The following is a 7,566-nucleotide window of genomic DNA, read 5'->3' as shown; positions in this document are numbered from 1 at the left end:
GAATAGAAGGGATCATGTAGGAGCATTAGGACATCCTCTAGGAAGCATTAAGACATCTTGTAGGATCACCTGTAGTGGTCTATTTTGAGGCTAAATTGTGGAAAAAGCATCCAGGAAGACAGGGGAAGACCCCTGCTTGCATCCCAAGCCGTCGGACCTTTCACCACCATCTCTAACCTACCTGCCACATCACCAAGAGGATTTAGCATTCATATTTTTCACACAAAAAGGAAAAAAGAGTTATTATGTTCATTTACATGCACAACAGTAGAGTGTTTGGTCATTTCAGATTTCATTCCTAGGACAGTAGGATTAGATGCATGTTAGCTTAGCTTTCTTTTGAAGCAAAGCATCTTAGAAATTAGTTAGATGAGTGGTGTTTTTAAGCATTTGATTTCAATCTTTCCTTACTACAGTAGACAAGATTTCAGTTAGTGCAAATTTCCCTTTTTGTCATTGGTAATCAAGCTTCTTCTGAACTAATAAAAGGATGGTTTCAGAAACCATAGTGGTTTATCGCCAGCTTAGTAGTGACGAAGAGTGCACCCATTGCATCTTCTTGTGTATACAATACTATCACCTCCAAGTTTGTACAAACCCCGGGTTGATAAAGTAAAGTTGGTAACCCCATGAGTTGCAGCATTCTTGCAGCAATACTAGTTCTCATCACTTTTTGGCACCACTACGATGGAGGTTTCTGAGTAAGATTTGATTTCCTCTTTCTTTCTTACATTTATTATCTCAGACATTCTGCTATTAGCTTCATTTATGCAAAAGTAATTGTGAGTTGGCTTTCTTTCTTCTCTATTCTACAAGTGATATTTCATTTAGTAGTTAGTTTCCATTCAGTCTTTTATTTCAATTTTGCAATTAGTCTAAAAGCTTGAAAAATAACCACAAAACAAAATGAAAACACTTCCTTCATGCCTCGTAGGAATAGGGATAACTTAGGAAAATATATACAAAATATCCCAACCACTTTAAAGAGCCGACCTTCCCTCTTCTTCGGTGGTTGTGAATTGGAGGACCCCTTCGGCGAACAACTAGAGAATTTTGAAGAGCCTATAGGGGGATAAGAAGAAAAAGAACCCATTCCAACTGACATAATGGCTGAAAATAGAAATTGATAGAGGAGATAGAGAAATAATTGAGGGTGATTTTCCCATCAGAGAAACTAATGGGGATACCAAGATAAAAAACATAAGCCCCTCTCCTCTTCCTCATTTCCATGGCATGACCTAAGAAGATCTAAATACTTTCCTGTTTGAGTTCGCTGTCATATGCAGAACTTATGATTACACCACTGATGAGAAGAAGTTGAAATTATTCCCATCCACTCTCAAGGATGTAGCTCTGCACTAGTTCATGGGTTTACCTGGGGATAACATCAAAACCTAGGCTCAGATGCATCAAGCTTTCAAAAACAAGTATTGAGACTACTGCAGGTCCAAAGATATTAAAGAGGAAAGTTTTAGGATGACCTTAGGGCATGATGAATCCCTCGAGGATTATGAAGAAATTTTTCAACTTAGTTACAAAAGGGCCAGCTGCACTCTTGATCTAGAGTCATTGAAGCTAGTCCTCCTCCAAGGGGTAAGGGAAGATGTTTTGGATACCCTAAACCTGCTTGCAGGAGGGGACATATACCAACTACCCTATGAAGATATCATGACTATCTTTAGGAGCCATTCTAGGGCAGCTAGGAAAAGGGGTAGGGGTAGTCAACCAATGGCCAGTTCATCCTCTTCCAACACATCCATAAAAGGTGAAATCAGAAATATGCTGGAAGATTTCAGGAGGGAAATGCTCCAAACCCTTGCCCTACAGATGGGAACTATGCACATCAAGAGAAAGTAGGAGGAAGCAAAGAGAGGATTGGCCATCTTCTTCCCTAGATTCACAAGGAAGCACCCTAGGAATGAATGTCCATTAAACCTGATCCGAATCTACTCAGTTTGTGAAGAAAACCACTCCACAGACAGGTGCCCTTCTCTACCTAGACTAAAAGTTGTGTATCGGGGAACTGAAGGGGTGACTGAACAGATCTACTATATAAATCAAAGAAGACCCCATGGGCCTCGGCCATACTAGCAGGGCATGCAAGGGTCATCCCATGCATATTACAACCCTAACTAGAACACATCCATTCCCTCTTGGAGGCCCCTTGCTCATCCCTCCTGGTCTACACCTCCTCCTTGGTATTTTGCACCCTACTACCATTCGCAGCCGACCATCTAGTCATTTCAGCCATATACTCTGCCACAAGCTCAGTGGAATGCACCACCCCATGGGTGGAGGCCCCCATACAAAAATTCAACAACATTATTCCCTTCACCTCCTACTCAAGCATAGTTTTTACACCCTGTTCCACCTAAACAACCTCATATGCTTGCCCAATGAAATCTGAACATGAACAACAGACAAGCATAATAAGTTTACAATGGAGAGACATCCTATCCTACTTATGATGTGGAGATTCAGGAAATCAACCTAAGGTCTGGGAGAGTACTCCTGAACAACCAACTTCCATCTCCACCTAGGGAGAGCGAGGAGGAGAGAGAGGAAATCATGCCTAGAGTCAATCCACCACCCTTTCGTGAGAGATTAACTCATCCAGTCCAACCTACCCTAGAAGAGAATGAACTTCTAGGTGAATTGAAAAATCTATGTGTCAAAATTCCACTTCTCCAAGCCATTATGGATGTACCTATTTACAACAAATTCATTAAATAAAATTGTTTCAAACATCCAGGGAGGCGAAAGAGAGACACTACTACCATTAATGTCATTGGACAATTGTCTGACTTAATATTAGGGCTGGTAATTTGCCCAAAGTATTTCAACCCTAGATGCCTTATAGTAGATGTTCACATCAATGGCACCATTGTCCCACACACCTTCATTGATCTTGGGGCTGTCATTAATGTAATGACTAAGGACACCATGATCAAGCTCAATCTCTAGGGTTCATTAAGAAAGACCACAACAATTTGGCAACTTGCAAACCATTCCACAGTAGTCCCTGAGGAGATTGTTGAGGATGTGATGGTCTCCATTGACTCCTAGGAGTATCCTGTAGACTTCATAGTTCTCCAACCTAAGGGAAAGATTAGTGGTTATGCTCTCATACATGGGATGCCTTGGCTACCCACTATCGATGCCTACATTAGCTGCACAGCTAGCAATATGACAATAAAAAATGGCTATTTGTCCAAGAAGTTGGACTTGTAACCTCCAGCTCAGCCATCTCTAGAACATGACTTACCTTTATGGCTAGAAGAGGAGGAAGAAGATGAAATCTACTCAGCCCAACTATATACCCTAGAAACTGTCATTGGAGGAGGACAGTCAAATGAAGATGATTTGATTGAACACAACCCCAAAGTCCAACTCCCAACACCTTTTCCTTAGAGGAAGTAGCAAAGTAAACCAAGAGAAATCATCAGATTGATCTATGCTTATCTTATTCAAACCCTACCCGTGTCAAAAAAATAGAATTTGGCCTCAAGAGAACATTAAAAATCAACCCCTCTTTCTGTATACCAAGAAGAAAAGTTGTGCAACATGTTAAGGGAACATCTGGATTCCTTTGCTTGGAGTTACAAGGAAGTTAAGGGAGTGCACCCCTCGATGTGGACTCACCACATTTATATCAAAGAAGGTTGCAAAATAGTCCAACAACCCCAAAGGAGAATGCATCCAGCTCTCAAGAATAGAGTCAAAGAAGAACTGCAAAAGGTCTTGGATGCATGATTCATTTACTATATCTCGGATAGTGAGTGGGTTTCTCCATTCGTCTTGGTCCAAAAGAAAAATGGGAAGTAGAGGATTTGTGTCGATTACAGAGAGTTAAAGAAAGCAAGAAAGAAGGATCATTTCCCTCTACCTGTCATTGATCAAGTGCTAGATGGCCTGGAACAGAAAAAGTTTTTCTCTTTCCTAGATGGGTTTAGCAGGTACAACCAAAGCCAGATTAGCCAAGAGGACCACGATAAAACCACTTTCACTTGTCCTTGGGGTACATTCACTTATAGGGTCCTTCCTTTTGGCCTATGGAATGCCCCTACCACTTTCCATAGGGAAGTCCTGAGTATCTTTGCCAAACTAGTCCATGATGCAGTAGAAATTTATATGAATGATTGTAGACCCTATGGGTGTGATTTCCAGGAGGTCTGTCCAACTTGCGTAAGGTGTTGAACAAATGCATTGAAATTAACTTTTCCCGTAGTCCCAAAAAATGTGAGTTCTTGATGACTGCAGGGACTGTTATAGGTCATTCAATATCCCGGAAAGGACTACACATGGAGCCAAAAAAGTAGCCATCATCCAAAGGGTCCCTCCTCCACAAAAATAGAGGGATGTTGGAAGTTTTCTAGTTTTAGCTGGATATTATAGGAGATTTATAAAATACTTCAGCAAGTTAGGTTCTCCTTTTTTTGGGTTATTGGACAAAGACTATGAATTTTTATGGTTAGAAACTTGTAAAGAGGCCTTAGACATCCTAAAGAACAAGTTGACCACTGCACCTATTCTCCGAGGCCCAAATTGGGCCCTTCCTTTCCATATACATGTTGATGCCTCTCATAAAGCCATATGAGCATCTCTAGGCCAGATATATGACAAGTTACCTTATGCCATTTACTTAATCAATAAGAATTTGTCAAAAGCCGAACTCAACTACACAGTGACTCAAAAGGAGCTCCTAGTTGTTGTGCATTCATTGAAAATATTTAGGCATTACATTACATATTACCAAACATTTGTACATACTGACCATGCTACAAAAAATACTTGATGAATAAACATGATGTAAATGCCCAGATTATTAGATGGTTACTTTTATTACAATAGTTTGATATAACTATTATTGATAGGCCTGGAAAGGACAATGTTGTTGCAGATTTTTTATCCATATTGACTTTTCCTGCACGGGAGGAAGGAATGGTTGATGATTAGTTACATAGAAGATTATCTAGTGTCTACACAGTTTCCACCAAATTTTTCCTCCAAAGAGAAAAGTAAGATTTTGAGGAAGAGCGCCCCATTCACTTGGACTGGGGGCAACCTCTTCAAACTAGGCCTGTGTTAAATTCTGAGAAATGTGTCAAGGAGGATGAAGTATTTGACATCCTTATAACCTGTCATGATGGGCCTCTTGGAGGTCACTTTGTAGCCAAAAGGATAGCATTCAAGGTGTTATAAGCTAGTTATTACTGGCCCACTCTTCACCAGGATGTGAAGAGGTATAATAGTCAGTGTGATCTATGGTAAAGGATGGAGAAACCTACCTCAAGGGATGAAATTCCTCTGCAACCTCAAGTGACTTTCGAACCATTTGACAAGTGTGGCGTGGATTTCATTGTACCTATTGATCCTCAATCCAAGAAAAAGCAATACATCATTATGTCCACTGACTATTTAACTAAGTGGGTTGAAGCCAAGGCCATCAAAGAAGCAACAGAGGAAAGGTGGCTAAGTTCTTAAGGCAAAATATATTTTACAAGTTTGGGTACCTATTGTGGTAAAAACACAACCCCTCCCATTTTTGACTTGTTCACTTCAAATAATGGGGACCCTTTCTATAAAAATTTTTGGCTAAACACCTTTTTGGATTTTTATTTAGTTGATTGCGCTACGCTTTTGTTAATTTTTTGTTTTCTTTGGATTCTTGTTTTGATTGCTTTGTTAGAATCGATTTTTTATAAGCTTCCCATTGACGCTTATTTCGCCTCATTTGGTCAACTGGTTTGAAAATGGCACTCCTTTGAAAATATGATTATTTATGTAGCCTGGGTCAAAAATGCTTAAAATGTACAATATTGCATTTTGTAAATAAATTAGTTCAATAATGCATTCATTTCAAATATTAACCCATAGCGAGTTTTTACTAACATTTTTCCATTTTTAGTTATGCGACCAAATCATTAATTATCGGGATTTAAAAAATTTACTCCAGTTTCCAAATCAATTATTAATCTCGAAAACCCATAACATTCAAGTGACTGTGGTTTATTTTTATTCTTTTTATTTATTTTTCAAGTGGCTGTAGTTTCAATAATTTGACAACTTAACTAAATTTCATTAGAATAAAACTAGAATAAGAAAAATAATATTAAATATTAATTAAATTAAATTAAATTAATATATAATTAATTTAATTTAATTAAAATTTAATATATAAAAAATAATATATAAAATATAATAAAATAAAAATAAAATAAGTTTTATTGAACATATTTTAAAAATCCCGATACACACCATACCTCCGATCGCCGATAAACATAAGCATTCAATGCATCGCATCGGGACTTTTCATGTGCCAAAGTTTAAAAACCGATATCCCTCGTTGCCCCGATCCGATATCCCAATTGCAAAAGTCAAAGGACATAGGGGTCATTACCTTAGTTTAGTTTTTAAGCTTTGTTTTAAAAGTTTTAACACTCATACGTATGAGTGAAAAGGGATTGGTTAGTTAGTATTAATATTAAAATAGTTTAAAATATTTAATAATAAATTTTAAACTAATTTAATTAATTAATATATAAAATTTAATTAATTAAATTTAATTATTAATTAGATTAATTTATTTATAAATAAATTAAATTAATTAGTTAGATTAAGAATAATTAATAATTGTTTATTAATTAATTGGTTTGGTTCATAATTAAGAATTAAATTAGAATTAATTATTAGATAATTATAATTTTAATTTAGGATTAGATTTTTAATTAAAATTCTAATTTTTAGCCCAGCAACAGAATTTCTAGATGTATTCCAGATTTCATCCATCAACATTAGAGGCTCATAGATTGAGTTATACTTGGCCAAATGAGGCCCATGATGGCTCATTAGAAAGATAAAATCAAGGAGAATATTTATGAGGAGGTTTCACTAATAGATTTGGCTATTTATTGGATCAAAAATCAGGCAGAAAATCAAGGTCCGAATTTTGAAAACAAAATCAATTTTCTGAGTTTATTTTCATTTGTCCAAGCCTCTTCTAACTGCAGATCCATTGGTTAATAATATCTTTGGCCAATCAAACCATCTCATGCATCAATTGAAAGCTTACATTTTATTTTCAAGTATTTATTTAAATAGAATTTGATTGGATTTGATTGATTGCCAGAAATGATATTTTGATTGCATCTTAATTTGTTTTCATTTCTTTTTGCAGGAAAATAGTGGAAGACATATGGAGAAAATGATCTCAATCAATGAGAGTGCTCCAGCAATTGAAGATCAGGATTTTTGAGCAAATAAAATTGGATTTAACAAATTTCTCTTCACCAAACTTTCCTCTCAAGAATTCCTTCACAAATAGTATAAGTAATAGATTGCAGAATGTAATGAGGCGCTGCTCTCCTCTGCAATTCTAGATTTCTAAAAGCACTACTATAATAAGAATTTAGAGTTGTAGGAGAGAGGAGAGAAAATCTCAGATCTGGGGATTATTGAGGATTTTTCGTTTGTATCTTGAATTATGTATGAGGGTTACAGTTTGCACTATTGTGGCTCTAGTTTTGAAAGCAGAAGTTCAAGCAATGTAAAGGACTGTTGGAGACC

This window comes from Pinus tabuliformis, chromosome 5_1 (genome assembly GCF_031772625.1).
Source record: "Pinus tabuliformis cultivar Carrire ecotype Pingquan chromosome 5_1, CPIR1, whole genome shotgun sequence".
Taxonomy (NCBI): domain Eukaryota; kingdom Viridiplantae; phylum Streptophyta; class Pinopsida; order Pinales; family Pinaceae; genus Pinus; species Pinus tabuliformis.
Note: the sequence above shows the minus strand (reverse complement) of the source record.